The sequence below is a fragment of the Hipposideros armiger genome, unplaced genomic scaffold, assembly GCF_001890085.2.
Source record: "Hipposideros armiger isolate ML-2016 unplaced genomic scaffold, ASM189008v1 scaffold_40, whole genome shotgun sequence".
NCBI lineage: Eukaryota > Metazoa > Chordata > Mammalia > Chiroptera > Hipposideridae > Hipposideros > Hipposideros armiger.
This window is the reverse complement of record NW_017731390.1, coordinates 568,682-595,435: the sequence shown is the minus strand read 5'-3', so window position 1 is coordinate 595,435 and position 26,754 is coordinate 568,682. Positions and strand designations below refer to the sequence as shown.

The window sequence follows — 26,754 nt, the reverse complement described above, 5'->3', positions numbered from 1 at the left end:
CTGAGGAACTGAAGTGTTTATTTTATTGAGTTTTCATTAAATGTAAATTTCAATAACCACAGGTGGCCAGAGGCTCATGAATTGGACAGCATGGATCTGGAGGCTTCTTCACTTACATGTTTAGTACCTGGGCTGGGATAAACCAAAGGCTGGGCTCCGCTGGCACATCTACACATGGCCTCTGAACTCTCCCTGTGGCTTGGCCTTCTTGCAGCACGGCAGCTGATTCTGAGCGGCAGCATCCCAAGAAGGAGTTTCTGGAAAGAGAACATTCTCAGAGACCCATGTCTGTCCTTTTATGACCCAGCCTCAGATAGTCATACAGCACGGCTTTCACCAAACTCTCCTGGTTAAAGGAATCATAAGCCTGCCTAGATTCAAGAGGAAAGTGCGTAGATCCCCACCTCTTCAGGGAGGAATGTCAAGGAATTTGGGATCATTTTTTAAAAATTGCCACTGGAACACTTCCATCTTTTTCCTGCCTTAGCATGGATCTGTCGGCAGGAGCTGCAGCAACCTTCTTACAGCCATAAAGAGAATGCAAGATAATCACAGAGATGAGGGCTCTGATCCAAAGTGGGAACGGTCTAAGTCTAGTCTACTTTCTAAACCACATGAAGTGCTCCATGACTTACAGCTGAACATAATCGCAGCAGAAGCACCAATTTACATCTTCTAAGGAAAACTGAACTTGATTCTTAAGAAAACAAAAGTTTTTTTCTAGTCTAACATATCAGGGCTTCTTTCTCATTATAAAACCTGGAAATGCTCATTGTACAGAACTTGGAAAACAGAAATAAAGAAGAAAATAGCAACATCTTTCATCTCCCCGCGCAGTGATGACCATTGTAAGCATCTGTTCCTTTTCTTTCTGAATGAGCTTCTACTGTAGATGCCGTTTTGTATCCCACAGTCCACTTAGCATCACATTGCCCCTCTTTTCCCTGACACTAGGCATTGTCATAAGCATCATTTTTAAGGATGGCATTCTATGATTTAGAATAATTTATCTTTGCTCAGCATGTAGGCTGTTGAGAATTTTTTCTGTATTAAAAACAGTCATATTTAACGAACATTTTTATGTGTAAGTCTTTAAGTACATCTCTGATTGTTTCTTTGGGATAATTCTAGAAGTGAATTTACCAGGTCAAAGAGAAGGGATATATATATATATATATATTTTTTAAGGCTCTTAATACTTGTACATAATGATGATCCAGTTTCTAGTAAGATTGTACTATTTTACACTCCCCGTGTATCATCATGTCTGACTCACTACATCCTAGCCAGCATTAGCCACTGAGAATTTTTCCTATTCTTGGCTAATACGATAAGTAAAATTTTAGGCATCTCTTTGTTGTTTCAATTTGCATTTCTTTCATTATATGTAGGATGGACGTATTTTCACACATTTATCAGCTCCTTGAATTTACTTTCAATGAATTTTCTATCCATGCCTTTTCTCCACGTTCCTCTTAGAGGTCTTAGGGTTTTTCTCCTTAATTTGTGTGAGTATCTTGCAGACTGTGTACCGCATATGTGGGTGGACATGATTCTGATCTTAAATTTCACACCATTGCTGGTAACTACTTAAAACATTCTTTTTTGACTTTGCATGTTCTTGCATTGACATAGGATGTATCCAATGTGGCTTCCATTTCCTAGCTATCTCGGCTATAGTTGAGCATAGAAAAATTAAGCTTGATATTAGAGGATCTGTGTTTCAGTCCTGCTCTGCCAGACATTCACTGGGTATAGCTGCATTGAGTCTCAGCCCATTTGCAATAATTATCCTCGGAGCTGTGTGAGAACGAAGCAAGATAATGCCTGTGAAAATGCTTTGTGAGCTGTAAAACTTACATAAATGTTAATGTTTTTTGCCTTCCTACCCCCTCCTCCTTCCCTTCCCTCTTCTTCCTGCCTTTCCCCTCCTCCTCCTTCTTGGTTTCTTATATCTAATGGACATTTCATTCAGCTCAAGTGAGAAAAGATGTGAAATGGCTTTTAAACTATAACCAAGTATTATTAACACTCTCTTCTCTCATACACATTGTCCCCAACTCTGTCATTCCCACCTTCAAAATGTCTCAGAATCTCACTCCTTGGTGTTTTAGATTGTTATTTAATCCTTAGGTTACCCGACTTCCCATGTGTGTAGGACCTGTCTCCTATGTTGGATTGATTGCAAGCTTTTTAGGGCAGAGGCCATGTTTTACACTGTTGTCTATTTTTGCACATGAGCTGTATAGTGCCTTGAAGCCAATCAATATTGACTGAATGATGGCTTTGCTCTGTAGTTGCCTAATCCAATAAAAGAACATAGAAATTTGAGAAAGGGTAAGTGGTTCAGAGTGGCTGGTGCATAGGCTCAGAAGGCGAGGCTCTAGAGAGGAGGCTCTCAGTAATCTTGGGTCAGAAAACTGGGAATTTTGCTTTTAATGGATGGGAAGATGTTGAGTGATTTTTTTTCAGCAGGGAAATGAATTGGAATTCTTCTTGGAACATGTTTTCTTTAGCTCTGAACCCCAGAGCCTAGCACAGTGCTTAGCACACAGGAATTGCCCTGTTAGTGTGAGTTCAATTGCTTCTATCACTCAAGAGTATTCTTCAATTGTGTGATTATTCTAAAGATGAAATATTAATATTTTGTGTTTTAAGGGTGGAAATAGACCCTGCCTGTAGACCAGTACTTCTACCCATCTTGGGAAAAAGAAAAGTAAACAATCCTTGGCAGGGTGTAAGCCAGAAGAAGCTTTGGTCTTGGAGAGCCTTAAAACTTCCTGAGGAAAATTCTACTGGGCTCCAGGAAAATTGTTTTCTCCTACTTCTACCTTTTCTGTCTGTGTTGGGTATTTGTTGTTACCTTAGACAGTATCCACTCCCCTTTCCTGCAGCAACAGTCCTGATTTTTGTTTGAGCATCCGTCTCTCTCTCCCATCCTCCATCCATGTGCTTGCTTCCTTCGGGTTCCAACATCTGAGCTGAAGACAACTACAACATGGCATTCTTCTGGCCACCATGATGGGTTCAGAGATGGCCACTGACCTAATTAGCCTAGCAGAGCCAATAACTCTTAATTCTGGGACTTCTGTTTGCAGTATTGGGGATTAAGACTCTTTCCTATGAATTATGAACATGGAATCACCCATTGTTAAGGCTCCCAGGGCCAGCTTAGTATCATGGGGAGAGAGCCTGTTGAAGAATGCAGCTAACCCAGACAAAACATGGGGGAAAACCAAGTCCTGGAGCCCCTGCATCACCTCTTTTCAGCTACAGGATGTCTAAGTGCGGGTCCCCAAAAGAGCAGAGCCTGAGCAAAGGGCTTTGTGCTGTGACTATAATAGGGAGTGAAATCCCAAGGAGCAGGAGTGAGAGACCAAGGCAATGATACAACAGAGGAGGGAGAACCAATCCATACTGAGCGGGCTGCTGCGAAGTACAATTGTTTGATCCCATGGGCCAGTCCTCCAAGAAGCACATAAACTGCATCCCAGGACAGTCCATCTGAGAAAAGAAAGAACAAAGAATTTGTTGACTGGTTCCCGTCTCCAAATTGTCAAAGGATTTAGATCATAAAACATTAACTCTCCCACACTTGTGAGTTTGGGATATTGGAAGCCAAGTAGGATCCTGCAGCTTGGTGTCAACTGGGGAGTCCCAAGGCAGGAGGCAAGTGACACAGTGTCAGAGGTGAGGAGCTGAATAATTGTGCAGACCTGGTCACAGCAGTGGCAGCTGGAAAAAGAAAAGGCAAGGCCAAGAGAACCTGAAGTAGTGCCTAACAGGTATCAGATACTCATGAGCTAATAATAACTTCCTTTTTGGCTCAAGTCAGTTGGGGTGAAATTTCTACACAGGCAATCTTGTGTCTGCAACCCCTCATCGCCCTACTCCCTGGACTGAGGGCAGCACTCGCTGTCTCGGTCATTCATTTTGGCATGAAAGTGTGTGCTGCCTTTTTTGTTTAACTATACTGCATTGGTGTATGTCCTGTCTCTCCAAGAGATTTGCATTGCCATGAGAGCAGGGCAGTAGTTTCTGCTGCCCTGTGCCTGTACCGTTCACAGAATGCTTAATAAATACAGCTGTCCTTCAGTATCCACAGGGGATTGGTTACAGCACCCCCTTCAGATACCAAAATCCCTGGATGCTCAAGTCCCTTATACAACATGGTATAGTATTTGCATATAACTGACACCCATCCTTTCTTATAGTTTAAACCATCTCTAGATTACTTTCAATACCTAATGCAATGTAAATGCTACGTAAATAGTTATACTGTATTGTTTAGGGAGTAATGACTAGGAAAAAGTCTGTAAAGTGTTCAGTGTGGACACAACCATCGTAGTCCTAACTGCATAGTAAATGCCAGCAACAACGTAACATTTGTTTTCAAATATTTTTGATCTGCGGTTGGTTGAATCTGGGAATGGGGGGCCTGCTCATATGGAGCACTGACTGTATCTAGCCAAACTGACTTTCCAGATTTCTTAAAATTCAGCATTCTGCTATTTGATCATTTGCATCCCAATGTGTTTTTCCCCAATATATGCTGGGGTTTTTTTTTGTTTGTTTTGTTTTGTTTTGTTTTGTTTTGTTTTGTTTTGTTTTAGCTGAGCCATCCTGCTACCTGTTGGCAGCTCAGCGGCTGCTCAGCTCGGGCTGGACTCGAACCGCTGTTGCTCAGAGTTCAAACTCTTGAGTGAGCTCTTAACCAACTGAGCCACTCAGCCGGCCCATGCTGGTTTTTTAACCTGTTAAATTTTATTGTTTGAGCAGTACTTACATAATAAATCACCAGGTGATTTCACATGCTCAGTGGCATTTGGATCCTAAAGTTAAATCATTGTTCTATTCTTAATATAGTTAATATGAAAAATGTTAAATGATATGCAGAATAGTTCCAGAATATTCAATGTTGACCGAAATAGGAGCTCCAGAAGTTAAGAATGGAGAAAAAACCTAGAAGGAAATAATTAAACTGTAGAAAAAAATTGATGTATTAATTCAATAAAAAGGAAAGATTTGAATAATAAACTGACTTAATATCTGTGTTCTTGTAGGATTTTCCAAGGACATTCTTTTCAAATGTCCATGTATTAGTTTAAAATTGACTGTGTGATATATCACAAAGAAAATTTCCATGAATTCCCCAAAGTTGAAACCTTATGACCCAAACTGTCCACAGAATAGTAACACTAGAAATTAACACCAAATATAGCAAAAAATCTATTCACTTGCAGTTTTAAAGCACTTTTTGAAATAGCTCTTACATTATTTCAAAATTGAAATAAAAACTGAAATATCACGTAATTTGTAAATGTCATGTAAATAGGAAATCAAGACTAAAACAAAGGTTACTTTAGAGTAATGACAATGTGAACACTACATGCATACACCAAATTCCTACAGAATGCAGATAAAATAATTGGAGGAATATTTATTACCTCAAACACATTTATTAGAAAATACGAAAAACTGAAACTAAGTTATCTAAGCATTCAACTCATGATGCTTGAAAAAGAGAAGTAAACAGACCTAAGTAAAGTCGAATGTAAGAGTTAATAAAGATAAAACTGAAATGGATAAAATGACAAACATATCTAAAATCAAAAGCTGATGATTGACCAATAAAATAGATAAAATTTTTACAAGTCTGATTAAGGAAAAAAAAAGACTCAAGTTGATAATTTTAGAAATAGGAAGAGAACATGATTATAGAAACACAGGTTATTAAAGAATTAAGAAGGCCGGCCATGTGGCGTGTTGGTTAAGAATTGGCTTGGGAAGTGCGAGCTCTGAGCAGCAGGGCCGGGGTTCGGATCCCACATGAGGGCCAGTGATGCTGCACCCTGTACAGCTAAGATGGTGAACAACACCTCGACCTGGAGCTGGGCTGCTGTGAGTCACCTGCAACGGTGTAGGCTGCAGCAGGGCTGCAGTGGGCTGCCTTGAGCTACCAGGAGTGGATGGCAGCCAGCGTGAGTGGCCGGCAGCTGCCATGAGCTGCCGTGAGCCTCCATGAACAGCTGTCCAATGGCCGGTGACCGATTGCCTCTCCCGGGAAGAGCACAATGATAATACCAACATGGGCCAGTGAAGCGACATCCTCCAGAACTAGACTGAAGAACACAAGGACAGCAACTTGTCTGTTCCCCTTTTCTGATTCCCCAACGTTGTTCTCCTCCTCCAATTCCCCAATAAAATCTTAAAAAAAAAAAACCAGGTTAAAAAAAATTAAGAAAATACAATGTACAGCTGGATTAAACCTCGATTAAATTTACAATCTTATGGAAAATAGAAATTATCTCCATTAACTTAAGAAATAGTATCAAACTTAAATTGACTACTAACAATGGAAAAAATTAGTTTAAGATCTACTCACAAAAAAGAATTGAGAGGGCCAGCCGAGTGGCTCAGTTGGTTAAGAGTGCGAGCTCTGAGCAACAGGATCACCAGTTCAGTTCCCATATGGGCCAGTGAGCTGCTGCTGAGCTGCCAACAGGGAGCAGGATGGCTCAGCTGGGGAGAGAATGTGCTCCTAACAATAAGGTTGCTGGTTCAATTTCCGCCCTTACCCCCACAAAACTAAGATTGAACACGGCACTTTGAGCTGAGCAGCTGCAAGCTGCTGACGAGTAGCTGGGTGGCGACTGGACTTGGAGCTGAGCAAGCTGCGCCCTCCACAACTAAGATTGAAGGACAACAACTTGGCTGTTCACTTTCCCCAATTCCCCAACACTGTTCCCCTCTCCAATTCCCCAATAAAATCTTTAAAAAAAACAAAAAAGAATTGAGGCCAAGGTGGTTTTATGGTAAGATCTTATAGACTCATTCCATGAAGCTGGCATAATGCTGATACCAAGTGGACAAGCATAGAAAAACACCAAAAACAAAAACAAAACAAAAACCAAAGGTTAAATTTGCTTATAAACACAGATTTTAAGAATCCTAAATGAAATATTAGCAAATTGAATCACTGTATTAAAAGTAATGCAAGGATGGCTCAACATTAGAATATTCGTTAATGGAATTCACCACATTAATACACCAAAGAGGGGGAAAATTATTATTTGAATTGATCTCCCTCCCCCCACAAAAACAAAAGCATTTGATAAAAACCAATACCTTTTCATGATTGGACAACAAAAACAAAAACAAAAAACCCTTTTGTTAAATGAAGTTGAGAAGGACACATCTTTAACTTGATAAAGTCTCCATCAGAAACCTATATAGCACATGTTATACTTAATGGTGAAGTCTTAGAAGCATTTTCTTTAAAGTCAGGATTGAGATAATCTGAGTTGATACCATTGCTATTATTAAACAAGCCTGGAGTGCCTAGTCATTGTAATAAGATGAGAAAAGGAAATAAGAGCTATACGTCAACACAAGAGACAAAATGGCTTTAATGGATTATATTATTATTTATACATAACATCCAAGACCGACCCCTTAAAAATGATGGTGGCTTATGAAAGAACTTAACAAGGTGATAAATTAGAAAATAAACATACCCAAAAAATCAATAGCTTTCTTATATAAAGTAATAATAAACTAGGAAATATAATAAAAATATAATTTACATTAATAATAAAAACTATTAGGCACTTAGGAACAAGTTGTTAAAATATATATATAGGACTTATTAAGAAAACTATAAAACTTTATTGAAGGACATACGGATATTGAATATGTGGACAAACAGCTTATATTCCTGGATGAAAAGACTCAATATTAAAAAGGTATTAATTCTCCTCCAAATTAATCCTTACTGACATTACAGCGGGACTTTTTATGGATATGCTGATTCTAAAATTCATCTGGAAAAGTAAATATACATGAATAGCCAAGAACACTTTAAAAAAATATATTTTATTGAGGAATTGTGGGGGGTGGGGGAACAGCATTGGGGAATTGGGGAAGGGGAACAGACAAGTTGCTGTCCTTTTGTTCTTCAGTCTAGTTGTGGAGGATATCGCTTCACTGGCCAATGTTGATATTATCATTGCGCTCTTCCCGGCTGAGGCAGTCGCTCGACGGCCATTGGACGGTGGCTCACGGCTCATGAAAGCTCTCACCCGCTGCCAGCCAGCCCCACTGCAACCTACACCATCACCAGCAACTCACAGCAGGCCAGTTCCAGTCAAGCTGTTGTTCACCGTCTTAGCTGTAGAGGGCACAGTGTCACTGGCCCTCATGTGGGATCTGAACCAGGGCCCTGCTGCTCAGAGCTGGCATCCCAAGCCAACTCCTAACCAATGTGCCACTTGGCCAGCCCAAGCACATTTTAAAATAGAAGAATAATGAGAGGAATACCTCCTTTTATATATCAAGACATATAACAAAGACATCAAAGATATAATAATAATAAATGTGGTATTAATGTAGGAATAATGAAGTGGGTGAGGAAACAGAACAGAGAGTCCTGAAGTGTATCCTGAATAAACAGGAACTTGCCTAATAATAATGATGGCACTTACAATTTGTGGGGAAAAATGGTGTTGGAACAACTAGCTATCAATTTTAGGAAGAAGTTATATCACAACATACACAAAAATTCCAGATCAAAACACTTTTGAAGCCTATAAATCAATAAGAGATTAATATAAAAACATATTTTTTTTAAATCTTGAGTTGGGTTAGGCCTTTTTAAAGAAGACCCCAACCCTAAAAGCCATGAAGAAAAGATGAACAGACAGGCTACAGATAAACAGATTTATCTGTTAATAAACAGGTTAAAAATAAACATTTAAATCTTTGGTATAACTAAAGAAACCATAAACAACATTAAAAGACACATGGCCAACTGAGAGAAATTATTTGCCACTTAGGCAAAGAACAAAAGATTGATATTCATAATATATAAAGAGCTATAAATCAACAACTGGAAGATATATAAACCCAAAGGAAATTGACCAACAATAAAAAGGAATCAGCTCACTGAAGAAAAAAACCAAAACAACTTATTAATAAACACATAAAATGACATTCAATCTCACTAATAACATGGGAAACAAAAATAAAAACAATGAAATACTTTATTTTGTCCACTGGTTGGATAGAACTTACCAAAAATTGCTGATTGTTGGTGTTGACAAAAGAGTGTGTGTGTGTGGGTGTGGGGGCTCTCTAATAGGAATTCAAGTTGCTTAAGTATGGGAGTGGGAATAAAAATTGAGGCCATTCTGTAGTGAGAACAAAAATGTCCACATGTGTACAGAAAGATATATCTTTAAAGACACTTACATTAAAGTAAGTGTCTTTACATTACTTTAGAATTGCAAAGGAAATGGTAGCAATTTAAATGTCCATCAATGAAGGATAGGTGAATGATTTTGATACATCTTGTACTTTGAAGCGGTTGATGAGATGGATCCATACTGATGGGGAAAATAATCTATACCAGTGAAGTATGTTGTCCATACTTTACATCTATTGAATTCTCACTGAAACCCTATGAGGAAGATCCCATAATTTGTGCTATTTCACAGACGAGGGAACTGAGGCACAGTGGGCTAAGTCATTCATCTATTGTAAGACCACACAGCCGGTAAGTGGCTGAGCTGGGATTTGAACACCAGTAATCTGTCTCCATAGCCTGTGGTTTGACTATGACCCTAAATCATGCTTTCCATATGACTATGATATACTGGGGAAGATAAGCAAACCCCAGAAAAATATTGAATAATCTCATCTTTATTAAAAGTGGAAAACATGTTTTGATGTATAGGAAAAAGTGATTACATTTGGTGAGGGATAGCTTTTGGGGGTTGGATGAAGGGGCACTTCGTTTCGACTCCATTTTTTTTTTTTTTAAAGATTTTTATTGGGTAATTGGGGGGTTGGGAACAGTACTGGGAAATTAGGGGAAGGGGAACAGACAAGTTGCTGTCGTTTTGTTCTTCAGTCTAGTTGTGGAGGACGCTGCTTCACTGGCCCAAGTTGGCACCATCATTGCGCTCCTCCCTGGCGAGGCAGATCAGTCGCCGGCTTCTGGACGGCCGCTCACTGCGGCTGCTGGCCACTCACGCTGGCTGCTGGCTACACACGGTAGCCCATGGCAACCCACTGCCACAGGGACTGCAGCCCACGCCGTCGCCAGCGACTCACGGCAGCCCAGCTCCAGGTTGAGCTGTTGTTCAGGATCTTAGCTGTAGAGGGCAGTGTCACTGGCCCTCATATGTGGGATCCGAACCGGGGCCCTCTGGCATCCCAAGCGAGTTCTTAACCATCGCGCCACTCGGCCGGCCCCTCGACTCCATTCTTTATATAGTGCTTGAATTTTTCACAGTGAGCAGCTACTTTGCAATGAAAAATTATACCTTAAATATATTTTAATATTTATTATATATATATATATATATATATATATATATATATATATATATATATATATATAGTTAAATTGTGTTTCTATTTGGGGCTTATTTCTTTGTTTATATAATGTTTGTTTCCAGAAGCTTCCTCTAGTTCAGACTATTATCTTGCAATAATGAGAACAGAATGCTCTACAAGTACATTCCAAAAGTATTAATTTATCACTTTGGAAGAGATCTGATTTTTGCACATTTTGAAAGACCTATTAGAGGAATACTGTACATGGTTGGGCCAAAATGGCTTCAATTGAACACCTAACAGACTCCCTAATAGAGAGTTTGCTCTTTTGTTCCCGGCATCCGGATGTCCCTTCCACAAGCTCTTTGTAAGATATAAGATGCTGTGCTGAGTGCAGGAGGCTGTAAGAACTGAGTAAGCTCCAGGCTAGTGGCAGCGACAGACACTTCCCAAGCCAGAAACCGGGGAGCCATGTTGGACACCCCCGTTTGCTCACCTCTTCCCTATTTCCAATCTGTCATTGAGCCCATCAGCCTGACCTGCTACCGGTTGATCTAGTCCATCCACCACCGTCCAGGCCATGAGGGTGTGTTCCCTGGACCTCCGCACCAGCCCCCTTCTTCCTCCCCTGCCCCAACTGTTAACGCATTCTCCACCCCAAAGCTGACAGATGAATCTTTATAAAATGCAAATCAGAAACGTTCCCATCCCCTTGTCCCAGCGGGGTAAACCCATCAGTGTCTTCCATTACTCTTAGGTGGAGGCCCCAAACCATCATTGCCCATCTACAAGGCCCTCGGAGGACCTGGTCCCTGCCTGCCTACCCAGCCACAGCCCAGAGCTTGCACAACCTTCCTGCACCCTCTTTTACTTCCTCATATATGCCAGGTTCCCTCCCACTTTGCCTGGGGCCTCTCACCCCACCCCCTGTCCTTATCAACCTCTACTACCTTTCAGCTGTTATTTCACTTCTTCAGGGGAAGCTTTCCAAACCCTCACTAGTAGAGCAAAACCCCTGCTCTTTACCCCCTAGAACTCCTATGTAGTTATTAACTCAATAGCTACCTGAAAGGTCCATATGGGTAGAAACTGTGTTTATTATGTTCCCTGCAGTGTCCTTCGAATCAAGCACAGAACCTGGCTCATACAGGCGCTCAATGAGCACTTGAATGAATGAATGAATGAATGAATGAACAAATGAACAAATGCATGAATGAGTGAGTGGTCCTGCTGTATTACCCAACAGATTGTGAGAAGGCAGCACTTGCTGTTGGGGCACAATGAGACTGCCTTTACCTGGGAGGTAGAAAAAGCATCGCAGAGCAGAAGGAGGCCTGCAGGGTGTGTATCATTTTGCAGTCAAGGCGGGGAAAAGGACATTCCAAACTAAGAACCTACAGAAACCTGACGTAGGCTCCAGCGGTTGTCAGGTCAGAGAAAGGAGAGAAAGAGGGAGACAAGGCTGCAATTGTGGGTGAGCCCAGATGGGAAGAGATCTACATACCTAAAAAGGAGTTGAATTTTATTCTGTAGGTAAAGGGGGAATCTGGGATGGTTGTTAAGCCATCTTTCTCCACTTCCTTTCTCTTTCCATCCCTCCTTCCCTGCTTTCCTTTCTTCTGGAGACAGGTAACAAAGAAAGTCTCTAAATACCAGACAGTATGCATTTGGTTGGGAAGGAAGTGAGGAGAGATTTGGAAAGGACAAGGGCTCAATAGACCCCTTTCCCTGGCTTTATCCCCAGATGCACAAAGCAGAGTGAGAGTAGTAGAAAGAGGGAGAGACACTCCCCCAGGGTCACGACTTTCACCCAGAGAGATGTCTGGAAGCCCTCCAAGCATCCAGGGCCCTGAGCCCCAAGGGTGGGGGCTACAGGGAGGAGTTGAGGGGGTAGGTGCCCATCACTGAGAATGACAAGCAAGATGTTGTGCTGAATGCAGGAGGCTGTAAGCACTGAGTAAGCTCCAGGCTAGTGGGAGCGACAGACACATCCCAAGCCAGAAACAGGTGGAGCTGCTGACAAGTGTCTGGGGGAGGGTCCCTGAGGATGTGCCACCTTCCAACGTTTCTTCTGCACTGTTGGCTTTGCCTTTGTACAGTTGAGGGGTTGAGAGCCACGGCTCCAGAGTTTCTGCTCTGGGGCAGAGATTCCACCTTGCCCAAAGCCAGGCAAAGTCGCCTCTCTCTAAACAAGGTTGGTAAGTAAGGGAGCTCAAGGTAACATCACGATCTGAGGTTTTGCAACCTCACCTTGAAGTCACCAGTGTCCCAGGTGAGGGCACTAATTCCTGCCTGGGGCAGGGTTGGGAGAGACAAGTGGGATCAGGTCTGCAGCAGTTTCCTTGGGCTTGGATCCTCTCTCTCCTGGCTCCTCTGCAGAAATTTCAGACCTTTCATAATTTCAAAATCATGGGACCTATTATCTTCTACATTCCCAACCCTGCTTTTTGGGCTTGAATTTACACTTCAACAGCAGTCATTGAATGCCTGCTCTGTGCAAAGCTTTGTGTTAGGCTCTCAGTCATAGAGATGAATAATTCATGGTCCCTGCTCTCAAGAGGTTTATAGTCTAGTGATGAAAGGGTACAAACAGAAACTTCCAGAACAATGTAAAGACCTCAGAAGAGGTCAAACACTAGTGGGATCTAACTGACGTTTTACTATCTTTATGTAACCGCCATATATAAACACATGACCTAGACACATGACCCAACATTTTGTCATCTTTGGAATCCCCGTTTATTTTTTTCCTCTAGTACTATTTAGGGGCTTGGGAATTGTTTTGTTCAGCTACAAAGAAGGTTAGATGTGCCTCAGGGTCTCCTCAGAATTTCCTCTGCATTATCAATCAGCTTAGGCTCTGTGAATCAGATTTGCCCTGTCCTCTCTTCACCTGGGAAAGGCAGACCTTTAACAGGTGAGCTGGAAGCTGCTGAAAAAAGCAGCCAAAGTGTGGCTTCTGAAGGGCAGGCAGGAGGGTCCCTGGCCATAAATATGTCCTTGATAAGGGCTGCAACGCCACTCTTAGAACTTTATTCCTTTGAACCGCTGGGAGGAATAGCACCTTAAATAAATCCTGACCACTGATCAACTCCAGGAAGGCTTTGTTTATTGCAGGGAAGGGCAGCCAGCTTCCCAAACCCTGCCGTATTCTCTAGATTTTGAGGTTTCAGTTCATTGCTGCTGTGTCACAAACCACAATGATTTATTGTTTCTCCCTATGCTGCAGGTTGGCTATGTGGGCGGCTTGTCTCATCTATAATCACACATGTGGCTACAGTCATCTGACTTGGGCTGGAGGGTCCAAAATGGCCTCATTCCCATGCCTGGCAGTTGGTGCTGGTTGTCAAGTCTCCAAGCGGCCTCTTGTTCTCTAGTAGACTCACTGAACTTCATCAAGGAATGGTGATCTCAAGATTATGAGAGGGTGATGGTAGAAGCTGGAAGACCCCGTTAGACCTAAACTCCAGGATTTGTACAGAATTATTTCTACCACATTCTACTGGTAAAAAAAAAAAAAGTCATGGGAAAAAAAAAAAGCCACGAGGCCAGTCTAGATTTAAGGAGATGGCAGAATAGGCTCAATCTGTCAGTAAGGGAGGTGCAGCATCACATTGCAAAGGGGCGTGGATACAAGGAGCTGGGATTCATCGGGGCCATCATTCTAAAAATCTCCCACAGAGATCTAAGAGATATAAAAGTGTTTGCTTCAGGACTGCAGGGTAGAGAAGCTATAAGTCCCTGTTTTCTGCCAGCAGCTTTTTCCACGATCTTGCCCAGGGTTCTGTTATCTTTTGCCAGGCAGGACATAGCCTACAAATCCAGTTTGCTTGACTCCACAGAGCCCATTGAACTACATAGTGCCATTTGGCTGAGTTGTTAAGGCATGTTTTTCACCAGGCCCAGTGATGTGCTGGTAAACTGGATGAGGGGGAGGGTGGCCCTGATTTGTAGCATTTGCCAGTTTCTGTGGTAAAAACACTTCTACCGTGGACAATGTCAAGCTACCAATGTGATGTCACTGAATGTGGAGCTGGGAATACAGATGCATAATTGATTCTAGGCCCTCTACAAGCCAGCTCCACACCTTTTCCTTATCTCTGACATTTTCTAGAAAAAGCAAATGCGTATTTAAAAACAAAACAAAACATAAAGCAAAACCTTTCTTGGTACCAAAAGGATAAAATGCATTCAGAAGATAAGAGCCTTGTCTTGGGAGGCGGGGAATTCCACAGCTATTAGGCAGGCTGTGGCTACCGTGGAAACTAAATGGGGTTTAACATGCCCCGTGATATCTTTGTGTGGGCCTGGACAATATCTGGAAGGGTGCTCACCTAAACAATAGTGGTTATTTCCGGAGGTGACGTTGGGTAGAAGAGAGGGACCTGTCCTAGTAATATTTCTGTACTATCTTTTATACCGTGAATGTGCATTTGATTTATAATTAAATAATTGAAGCTAAATAAGCACATATAGACTCATTGAACTTTGAAGACTATCTGACTCAGGGAAACATAATCCCAGATAAGTCAGGGAATTTGCCCTGGTCAGGGGTACAGCCGAGGCTAGGACCCAGGTCTCCTGACTTCTGATTTAGAATTCCTCCCTGCGACCTTCAGGCTGCCCCACCTCCATACAGCTACAAATTGGGAAGAAATTGATCATTCTACCACCAAAAGTGTGTGGTAATTTGGAGAGACCGACCCTGGGAGACTGGGCACAGATCAGAAGGCAGGTCACTGGGAGTAGCTTCCAGGCTTGGCAGGCCACCAAAGGACAACAGCACAACGTCCCCCTTGGGGATGAACCCCATGGCCCCCATATGAAGTCTGAGCCCCGCTTGTGTCATTTACAGTGAAGAAAAGCAATTTATAAAAGAAAGTTCCTCCCACCCAACTGGTTTCTGGACTCTTTTCTTGAAAATGTCATTTCTGGTGCTAAGTCGGTTGATTGAAAAAAATATATATTTTTTTGGGGGGGGGAGAGTTTAGTGTTTCTTTGATTTGTTTTTCCTTTCTTGGGCCCTGTTGCTTAAACAACCTTCAGGCTTCAACAAAGTAAGTACAAGGCCAATGAAATGCAGTACGAAAGCAAGCGTCGATAAATTAATGAAAATAACACTCAAAGGGCACCTTTATCTTGTAATGGGAGGAGGAGATGTTTGTTTTTCTGCAAAGGTCTTGTCTTGTTTGGGATGACTGTGGGAGGAGGGTCAAGGTGAATGAGCACCAAGAGACCAAGACAAATGTGGAACTCAAGGGAAAAAGAGCCTCTGAAAACAAAACAAAGTGGTTGCAATGCCGACTCTCCCTCAGCTTAAAGCTGTGTTCAAGGCTGCATGTGGTGTGTTGGGAGGTTTCTTTTTGAGGCTGGGCTGACCCATAGGGGCCAAACCACCCAAGTACTTGGAGATGAAACTAGTTCAGCCCAGTCTTCAGGCTTTTCTGGAAACATTCTGTATTTTCTACTTTATTTCTGGTTCCATGGGTGTACGTCCTCCTCCTTGTTAGGACGAGAGGGCTCCTTGAGGGTGGCCTCCATATCTCATCTGTCTTAGTATCTCTCAAAGTGCCTATCATAGTAGCTCATTCTTGGCAGGTGATCAGTAAATGTGTGTCAAACAAAGGAATCAAGTTCAAAGCAAAAAAGTATTGCGCATGAACTTTCCTAGTTGGTTTTGGGGGAGGGGTGGGGAATCGGGAATGGGTGGGACATGAAAGATTCAATAAAAGATGACCAGGATATGTTCCCAACTCAAAAAGCTTACAGTCAACTCCAACACAGAGATAGGGATGAATTACCTGTTTAGCTCCTTTCCCTGGGGACTATTAATTTCTACAGGTTGTGACCAAACTGGAGACTCTGTCTTCTCCTTCTGTCCCTCACCCCCCTGTGGCCACCCCAGCCCAATTGTCAGAGTGCAGGAGAGCATGGGCAGAAGAAGTGGGGGGTCCACATTGCAGTGGCTGGTCTAAGTTCTAACTTTCCGTGAAGGTCTTCAGCAATTGAGGACAAGGGCCCAGGCTGAGGTCCAGGGGTGGGGATGGGGCAGGGAGAGCAGAAGGCAGCTTCCAGCCAGGGCGTTAAAGAGTGCCAAAGGTCAGCGTGGAGGAAGCAAGTTCAGGTGTCAGGTCCAAAGGACAAGAAGAGGGGTGTAAGTGGGAGAGGACCCAGGTGGCCCTGGAATGGAGTGGGAGCAGGCTGGGCAAGAAGTGAGTGGCCTGGAGCGTCTACACAGTACGTCAGAGGTGCCAGCTGTGAAGGTGTGGAAGGCTTAGGTCAGCACGAAAGCTTAGAGCCTTTGTCATGTTCCTTGAAACAAAGTGCCGCAAGGTAGCCCAGGTCCCAGAAAGGAACCCTGGGTGTGAGAGCTTCCTAAACTCTGTTCTGCCCATCAGCCCTGCTCCAGGACAAACTTTCGCTCCATCAGCTGCACACTGAGAGAAAGACCATGTCAGTGAGCATTTTGTAAAATTAATTTTCGTTTCCAGTGTAAATGGCTGTCTATTCTAAGATTACTCATATGTCTGTCTTGCTTTTGGTGATAAGATGCCTTCTCTTTTATGAAATCATGGTGATGGTAGGTGATAAGCTTTTTGGCTGTGTGAATGGCTTCACTTGGCTAAATTAAAAAGTTGGCAATATTAGTCCCATGATTTATGGGGGAAAATAATAAAGCATCAAATCCAAGTCTGGTTACTTCTGCTCTAAGGAACTGAAATCCTGTCCCTGAACCCCAGATCCTGCCTGCCAAAATAACATCATCACCAGCACCAGCACCATCATCATCATCACCATCATCATCATCATCATCATCATCTGTAACATTTCATAGCTTGCACTTTGCACAAAGTACTATCCTAAATCTTTGCATATGCTAATTAGCTCCTCCCCTTGTTTTGACCTCTTGCCCGCCTATATATAGATGCCCAATATCTGTATTTGGCCCTCTCTACTCTGAACTAGCCCACTGTCAACTGAACCCCAGTTCTGATGGCTCCCCTACTACAGGTTTCATAATGTCTTCCCTGACCCCAGCCACCTAGATAGTCAAGTTCTGCCTTGAAATTCCTAACCATGGCCGCTCTCCACTCCTTGCTGCCAAGACCTCACCAGACCCTTCTACTGACTGCCTGGCTGGGCCTCCTACCAAACACTGTCAGACCCTCTGTATACTGGGCACCAGCCTTTGAAGGAGAGCCACTTGCTGCCCAGGTTTGGGCCCCCAAAACCAAGCCCCTGTCCAACTGGACCCTTCCCCGTTTACCTGCTTCTGACCCTCCTGGGCCCTCATTCGACCCTCCCAGCTGTCTGACTTCACTGCTTGCTTCCTGCTAGAATCTTCCCTGAACAAACACCCCCTCACTGTATGAATCTTCTGGCTTCTGGGTATAGCTCTTATCATGCCTCCTCTAAACAAAGCAAACCTTGAGTCAAGTACTATATTCTTGTCCCAGGCCTGGAGTTGTTGCTTTCATAAACACTGAGAGCGTACCATGTACCACTCTTCCACACTTTACTTGTATGAACCCGTGTGCACCTCACCATAACCTTATGAGGTAGATACTGTTGTCATATCTGTTTTACAGATGAGCAAACTAAAGCTCAGAGAGGTGAAGTCACTTGCCCACAGTCACATAGCTAGGAAGTGGCAGAAATGAACTTTGAACCCAGGTTCTAGAGGCCCAGCCCTGAACCACCACATTGCCTGGCATCTCCTTAAAGTCTAAGAAGCTTTGCCCTAGAAAGTTTGGAGTCAGGTGATTCTCTTTGGCTTATGAACTCCATGACTGTGGGAAGTCACTAGTTCTCTGAGTCTGCTCCCACAGCTTCCACTGTTTTGTGAGAACGCACACTATGCAGTGAGCACACAGTGGTCACAGCCATCATCCCCATCCTGTCCTGCATTAAAACCCTGGCAAGCACAAAGCTGTCGTGAGTGGGGCTTAGGGATTGAATTCAGCTCTCTGGAAATGTCACAGCTGAGAAAAATAAACCTGCATCTATTTGTAAAGCATTTTGCGGCTGATGGCTGAAGTGAATGCAGTGGTTTGAAGCATGGACTCCGGAGTCTGGCTACCCAGGTTTAAGTCCAAACCCCACAGTAATATGTGACTCTGGGCAAGTTTCTTAACTTCCCCATGTCATCTTTAAGGGGGATGATACTCATAATAACATGTACTTCATGCAAGGTTGCTGCTAATTATAGAGTTAATATGTGTATATATGTAAAGCTCTGAGAACAGTGGAGGGGGCATACAACCAGCTCTTCATAAGGGTACACTCTTAGCAGTCTCTGAGGGTAAGAGAACTGGATGTTACCACCATTTCACAAAGAAACTAAGATTCCAGCGGGTTGGATGATACGCTCTATATCACACGGCTTTTGCCGAGGGGACCAGACATGAAACCCAAAGCCTCTTGGTGAAAAGACTTGCCAGCTCCTTCATTTCTTCCAGTACTTTCTTATTTCCATTTCTGATGTGACTGCAATTGGCTGTGATTCCCAGGACACTGGTTTCCAACCTCATTAATCTGCTCCTGCAAAAGTCAGGCTCTTCCTCACGGGCATTGCTGCTGTTCATAATCCTGGGCCCATTCAGCAGCTGTCCACCTACACCTCCTTGCCAGAGTGCTGCAGAATACAACCGTCAGTGAGGAGGGCATTTACCTCCATCAGGTGCCTAATTATGCAAATCCCGAACATGAGAAATGAAGGGGAGAGTGTGGCCTGCCCAAGGATGATTGATGAGGCTGGCTGGCTTTATCTCCCCTCTTGCATAGGCTGGAGGCTTTATCGTGAGAGCAGCTCAGCCACCGTATCTCAGTTGCTGTGCTGCAGGCCTTGGGACAATGAAGGCTGAACTGGGTTAATATAATTCTCCAGTGACTCATCCTAGGAAAGGACCTGTGATGGATCATTAAGCTGTCTTGGAACTTATTTCAAGCCCACGCCCCCAAGATGAACGCTCTCAATTTGTTTATCAGGTCTCCAACAATAGGCCACTATTCTCCTTCCCCACAACTTGGTTACACAATCTTTCCCCTCGTGTCTTTCAGCCACCTACTGCAAATCTGTTTTCGCTCTGAGCACGCGCTCCCCATCCCTTTACCAAATGCTCAACTGGCGTGTCATCCCCTATCTTTGATGGGTATGCTCACTGCCTCCTTGACAAGCTCCGCTCTGCTCACCAGGATTCCCCCTGAAATGGAGGCACAGTTCTCCTGCGTGTGGGCAGATGTTGTTCTCTCCCCACCCCAAATCGTGTCACCCTCCCTGACTCCAAACTGGGTCTAGACCTCTGAACTACCCATCTTCCAGTGCCTTTGAATGTCCTGGGTCTTCCGAGTCCCCTTGATCCCAAGTTCTTGGGTTGACTTCTTTTCATTGTTTAATTCTTTTAAAAAAATATATAAATAACTCATGTTTATTGTAGAAAAAAGAATACAAATCACCCATAATCCTACCACTCAAAAATAATCTCCATAAACATTTTGGGAGTATGTATTCTTGGGTCTACCTCCCCACATTCCAATGTTGACCTCTGTGCCCTTCCTTGCTGAGGCACCTCTGATAGGTCCCCCCACCCTGGTGTATTGGAAGCATGAAGGTGCCTTTTCTTAATGAGCATCTACTACCGGGTAAGATATGTTTGTCAACTTTTATGTGGATCTATATTGTGGAGTCACCTTCCGTGTGGCTCCAGGTAAGAGTGTCTGCATTTCTGGAATAGCCTCCTCCTGGTCCCCTGTCCTCCCGTCTGTCCTCCCTGTGGCCTCCAGAATGAGCAGACCAAGGCACGAATGCCACCAAGTCATTCCTCGGCTTGCAACCTCCTATGGCTTACCATCACCTTTGGGATAGAATCGGGACTGCTTAGCCTGGTGTTGGTGGCCTTTCATGACATGAAACTGGCTTGTTTTCCCCATCTCTTCACTTAACCTTCCTACTCAGGGTATTCACTCTCTACCCGTGTCAGATAATTTGATCTTTCTAGAATGGGATTTCTCTTTGCACCCCAGGACCTTTGCATCTGCTCTTCCCTCTGCCTGGAGTGAGCTTCCTTCTCCCCTTCTTTGTCTGGATAATGTCTACCCTCCCTTCAAGCATGGCCTCCTCCAAAGGCCGTTCTTCACCACCTCACCTCCAGTCTTGTCCTATCTCGGTTCAGTGCTTCTTCTCTGTGAGGTCACGTTACCTACAGAACTTAACTCACGACTAAAAACCTGCTGTCTTGTGTCTCGCCCTCACTAGACTGTGAGCTACATGAGGGCAAGGACTGTATCGTCAAACTCTTTTCCTAGCCACTAACAAAATCTCTGGCCCACAGTATGTATTCAGTTAAAAAAAAACAAAACTATTTTTTTCTGACTAGAATGTAAGAATGAGAAATATCCCTGTAGCTGCCTAATGTTATTCTTGCTTAGGAGGTAAGCATTTTTATTAGACCCAGGTACAGTTTACATTTCAAAACTGAATCAAACACTAAGTTTGTATACACCTACGATCATAATGCTTTTACATTATGTAAATTATCCCATTTCTTATTTCAACATCATAGCAACCACGTGAATAAGAATCATTTCCATGTTACAGATCAGTGAGATTCAGGGATATATCAGCCTCTTACAAATTTTACAGTAGATAACAAGATCAGAATTTGAACCAACGTCAAAATAGTGATCATTCTCTGAAGAAATAATTGAGATTCAATTGTCTTTAAGGTTTTTTGTTTTTTAAAGGAAATTTGTTTCCCCATCTGGATCCTTGTAATTTAGCAGCCAAATTATCATGGGTTCACATCTTTCTCAAAGGTAACTAGGAAATTTATGAATAAATTGTGGATTGATGGTGACTCTGGTGCTGCTTTCCTGCTGACGTTCAGTCACACCATTGTCACCGAGTTGCTCAGGCCCTGTCCCTTCCTGTCCTTCATCTCCCAGGATGCTAAAGTTTCCCCAGTCACCTTTCCTTAACCAAACGTTTTTTGCTCAGCTTGAAGAAGTGATGAGTTCTTACCCACAAATAAGACATTACCAATCCATGGTGGGTACCTTGACCTGTACTTAACATCTTAACAGAAGAACTCTGATACTGAATGTCTATAGGTAGAAAAGTGCTTTGTTAGACTTCGTAGGCTCTCATTCACTCATTCATTCAAAAACCATTTACAGAGGGCCTAATGGCCATAGTTAATAACAGTAGCTAACATCTATTGAGGGCTTAATATGTGAAAGACACTGCTCTACATGCTTTACAAGTAGTAATTCATTTAATTCTTACTGTTAAGGATTCCCTCAGCCAGAAACTATTATTATGATAGTTGTAGGAATGTGCAAACTGAGAGACAGAGAGGGTAAGTAGCTTGCCCAAGGCCACACAGCCTATAGCATACTGCCTCTCCTACCATGCACAAGGCTCTCTGCCAGCTTTGAGTATATAAAAGCGAGTAAGACACAGGCCCTGCCCTCTTTTGCATAACACAGGCGGTTATGTGCTCATGCAAAAGAGACATGGAGCAAAGAACTACAATACTCTGTGATGGCCCATTGTGCTAGCAACATGTGCAAGATGAAAAGACACACCAGAAAGGAATGTTTCATGGCTAGCTGATGACATCATAGAGGAGGTGGCATTTCAGCTGGGTCTTAAAAGACTAGTATGAGTCCAGTAGATTGGAAACGGTGGGCTTTGTTGTGAAGAGCAACTTTTGCGGAGTGGATAAAAGATGCAAAGTGTGGAGGAAGAGAAAGAACTTGCTTGAAGAACAGTGAGAAGTTCCAAGGGATTGGCTCACAGGGTCCACAGGGGAACACAGCAAGAAACAGGCTGGAGGGCCGGCCGAATGGCGCGATGGTTAAGAACTGGCTTGGGACGCCAGAGGGCCCCGGTTCGGATCCCACATATGAGGGCCAGTGACACTGCCCTCTACAGCTAAGATGCTGAACAACAGCTCAACCTGGAGCTGGGCTGCTGTGAGTCGCCGGCGAGGGTATAGGCTGCAGCCCCTGCTGCAGTGTGTTGTCATGGGCTACCGTGTGTAGCCAGCAGCCGCAGTGAGCGGCCAGCAGCCGGCGACTGATGTGCCTTGCCCAGGAAGAGCGCAATAATGGTGCCAACTTGGGCCAGTGAAGCAACGTCCTCCACAACTAGACTGAAGAACAAAACGACAGCAACTTGTCTGTTCCCCTTTCCCCAATTCCCCAGCGCTGTTCCCATCCTCCCAGCTCCCCAATAAAAATCTTTAAAAAAAAAAAGAAACAGGCTGAAATAATAGGTTGGACCAAAGCATGGAGGGTCTAAAGGAATTGTACTTTATTTTGTGAGAAACGGGGAGTTATTGAAATATTTAAACAAAGAAGTGGAGTGATTAGATTTATGTGATACCTATGAACAATGAGGAAGGTGGGCAGATAGGAGAGAGAGTTAAACAGGGAAGCCAGGAAATCCATCAACCCATTCCTGGTTGGAATTAACCAGGCAAAAACAAACAGCCCCACAAAGGAGGCATTGATTGGAAAAGTATTTTAAGAAGTAGAATCAACAGAACTTAAGGACCCTAAAGTTTCTCACTGAGGCCTTATGTATAATAGGCTGACATTAACCATGACAGAGAACAAAGGAGGAAGCGCTCCTTTGTTGATGAGCTAGATAATGAGCTAGATAAGCTCATTCTTATCTATTTTTCTGTTCCACAGACACTCAGTGGGAAAGCCAGGACCTGTACCAGGTGGTGGGCATCCAGCTGCCAATCAGGCATAAGCCCACCCTCAGAGCCCACAGTGCAGTGGGTGAGGCAGACAAGTAAACAGGCTGATTACAGTAGAAAGCAGTGGGTGGACCACCTACAGAGTTGAGTCCTTGGAGTCTGATGATGATGTCAGACTAGAGGCAGCGCTAGTTCCTCTCCACCACTTTGCTTGTCACTCTACCTCCCCTTCACTTGGGTTATCCAGACTGTCTTCCCCGGGGCAGAGGCCAAGAGTCTGGTGTGGATATTTGGGGTTGGCGGGGCTGGAGACAAGGCACAGCTCTTATTAAAACAGTGCAGAAACTGGGCATCCCAGTGTGTGAGCCATGTCAATGCCTATCTAGGAAATCCAAATGCCAAATGTCAGTAGGACCAGATAGAAACCCCTAGTCCAAAGGGCTGAGGGGGCAGAGCCAAGAGTTTGGAGTTGGGCAGATATGAGGTCATAACAAGCCAGAACATGCAGAATAATTGCTCCAAACCTTGGGGGGAACTGCTGGTTTCCCTACTGGGCTGGTACATACGTGATGCACATGGGTTCTGGGGGGCTGGCAAAAAGGGTCAGGGGTGTGACACCAACCAGTGTATACGTTGCAGAGAAGTGGCCAGTTCCCACATGCTTCCCTCGGCCTCCCAAGGGAACCCTCATCCATTCATCTAGGTGGGCTGTGGATTGCAAGGAGCGAAGATTTACTATTTCTAACTGTTTCAGCAGGAGGCAAGTTTCAGGAGATGGTAGGGAGGTAGACAGAGAGGAGCCCAATACACAGCAGGGCCTGGGGGGAGAGGGTTGTTCCCCAACTCTCTCTCTCCAGTTTCCTCTCTTTACAGAGACAAAGGAATGAACAGGGTCAGCAAAACTGGAGGCCGTGTTTAAGCTGCCCGTGCTGCTGAGCAAAGCGGGCAGGGCCTGCCCGACCATTTGGGACGCCCACAGAATTCAGGGCCCCTCTCAGAACATTCTGGGCCTACGGACAAAGTCGGCCACAGGGTGAAGGAGCTGGGTGGAGGAGAAGATAATGGGAAATGAGAGACATGCTGAACAGGAAAGGAGATCAAAAGAGTTAGGAAGGAGGATGAAAGTCGAGGAGGCTCTGTTTCCTGTCTCTGCTCCTTCAGCTCTGCTCACAGCAGCCTCATCCACACAATGGGCCCTTGGAAAGGCCACAGGGAAGGCGAGGAGGCTCAGTGGGGGGCTCCACGTGGGAAACTCGAAGCTTGACAGCCCCTGACAAGAGATGACAACAGGTCACTGAGCCGTGGAGGGAAGGCAGGTGACGTGGGAGGGAGGGGCCTAATGAGGAGAGCGGGGCAGCTGCAGTCCTGTGATCAGCACATTCTGGCAGCACTTGCATCCATCATGCTTTGCTGTATTTGTATTTGCATCCATCATTTTTCATTGTATTAACTTTAATTTCTAACTGGGTTGATCAGCAATTGTTCTTCCTGGGGGGTGTCATTAGGATTATCAATAAAGCCAAGTGCAGAGTTTGGGCAACCAAACTGTGCGTTCTGTTCTGTAATGAGCCCAGGACCACGGCACCCTCCCTGGAGAACCCATTTTTAAATAATAGGTTGGTTCCTTTATTGACTCAAACAAAAACCTGAGGTCTCAGAAAATCCTCACATTTCACTGTTTGGAAGGAATCAAGGTTGGCAACCTTGATCTTCTAGGGACCAATTAGTGTGGGTATTTGCTGTAGGAGCCTTTTGAATTTACATAGCATTAAATCCATCCCAGAAGTCCCATCTCCTACATGAAACCTTCCCAGGCATAGTATATGTTCCTCTCTATCTGCCTCATCCAGGCTGGACCCAGAAGTTCCTCAGGTCTGTCCTCTTCTCTCCATGCCCCCTGTCCAGGATTTATTTAGGACAACTCAGTTTTCACCCAAATTCTTCCATATCCTCCTGGCTGGTCTCTCCATATTATCCATCTCACTCTCTCTAAAGTGATCTTCCTCAAGTGCAAATCTCTCCATGTCTAGCTCCTGCTTGTAAGCCTTCCAGGGCTCCACAGGATAAATTAGATCCCCTTGGTACAGCACAAAGACTTTTATCATCTGGCCAGTCTGACCCCCCACCTCCTGCCACACCATTTCAAGACGATCCCAAGCATGGCCAGCCCCTTACATCTCAGACCTTTGCACATGTAATTCCTTTTTCTTTGAATATTTTTCTGTCTTCTTCATCTCTCAAGGCCCCGTCCAAATATATCCTCCTCAAATGAGTCTCTTCTGACTCCTTCTGACAGCTGCCACCCCACCTTCGAGCTTCTCTGGGACTTTACACTCAACTGTTCTAATTACTCTCTCGCCCTTATAATGTCCATCTTTGCTTGCTCTTATATTTGTTCTCTACTGTCTTAAATCTTGCAAATCATTTTGTCATTCTGGAATTATGAACCATTTGGGGCAGGGATCATATCTCTGAGATTTTTTTTTTTCCCTTTAAGGCACAGCCCAGATAAGGGCGATGTGCAGAAAATGTTCTAGGTGATAAAGCTGCTGCTTGCTGCATTCCTGGCTAGGTGTTTAACCCAGCACTGTCCAGGAGAACTTTCTGCCTTGTTGGAAATGTCCCATATCTGCACTGTCCAACATGGCAGCCACTAAACCACATGTGGCTACTGAACACTTGAAATGTGACTGGTGCGATCAAAGAACTAAAATTTAAATTTTAAATTTTAATTTAATTAGTATAAATTTACATAGCCACATGTGGCTAATGGATACCATAATGGACTGCACAGGCTTGGATTAAGCCAATTTAGAATAAAAGTTAGCCTTAAAGAGACACCTACCTCTATCACACTCAGCACCTCACAGCTATATTGCAATGTTTGAATAAAATAAATGCTGACAGTAACAAGGAGTTAGATGGTATTTTGATAGCTGGAAGTGGAATGATATTACAGGTTTGTCATCCCAGTCAAACCTTTGACAGCCTGAAGCCATATCATCTGTGGACTCGCTTAAAATATGCTGGGACTGGCAGGTTCTTGCCAGGAAGAGATCTGGTCCGTGAAAGCAGCTAAGTGAGCTATTCCTGGACCAGGTGGTGATATTTTCCTAAGCATAGGAGGATGGTTTCTTAGATATCCTCAGGTCTGAGAGAAATTACAGCCCAAGAGTCTTACGATGGAGGAGATCTTAATTCATCCTGAAGGAACCATTAGTAGGTCCAGCCCTAAAACCTTTAGAGCAGGGTCAGGAGATGAGCAGTGCCAGACTCCTAGGGTTCCTTAACTCTTGCTCCAGTGGAAGATCCTTTCTTCTGCCTGCACTTTCCCACCTCTGGGCAATTAGCAAGCAGTCTGAACACAAAAAGAAAGCTTCCTCCTTTCTCTCTGGACAGCCGTATCCTTTGGAGTAAGGGGAGCCCAACGCTCTCTGCCGGCAAGGTGGGACAGTGGGACAGGGAGGTGAGTGCAGGGGAGGGATGCTGACAGCAAAAACACTAAGTTCTCTAGCTACACATATTACCTTCTCCAGTTATCAGCTCGCACGGGTGAAAAGGGAGGGCTCCAGACCAGAAGCTCCCAACGGCCCCCAGCCTTGGAAAGGCTTTACCATTTCTTTGGGGAGGTGGTAGGCAGGGGAATCGGGGTGAGGCTGCCAGCGTGGCAGTAGCTCTGTTTAAAGACACTTTGATGAGATGGTAA

At 44.0% G+C, this 26,754-nt stretch overlaps 1 long non-coding RNA gene across 1 annotated transcript; it reads right to left on the bottom strand.

Moving 5' to 3' along the window:
- Positions 1 to 62: 62 nt before the first annotated feature.
- On the bottom strand, positions 63 to 26,754 carry LOC109380685 (uncharacterized). The gene is made up of 3 exons (XR_002123547.1): positions 26,576 to 26,754; positions 3,419 to 3,504; positions 63 to 257 (listed from the first exon to the last, which is right to left on the bottom strand). It is a non-coding gene; the product is annotated as an uncharacterized LOC109380685 (long non-coding RNA).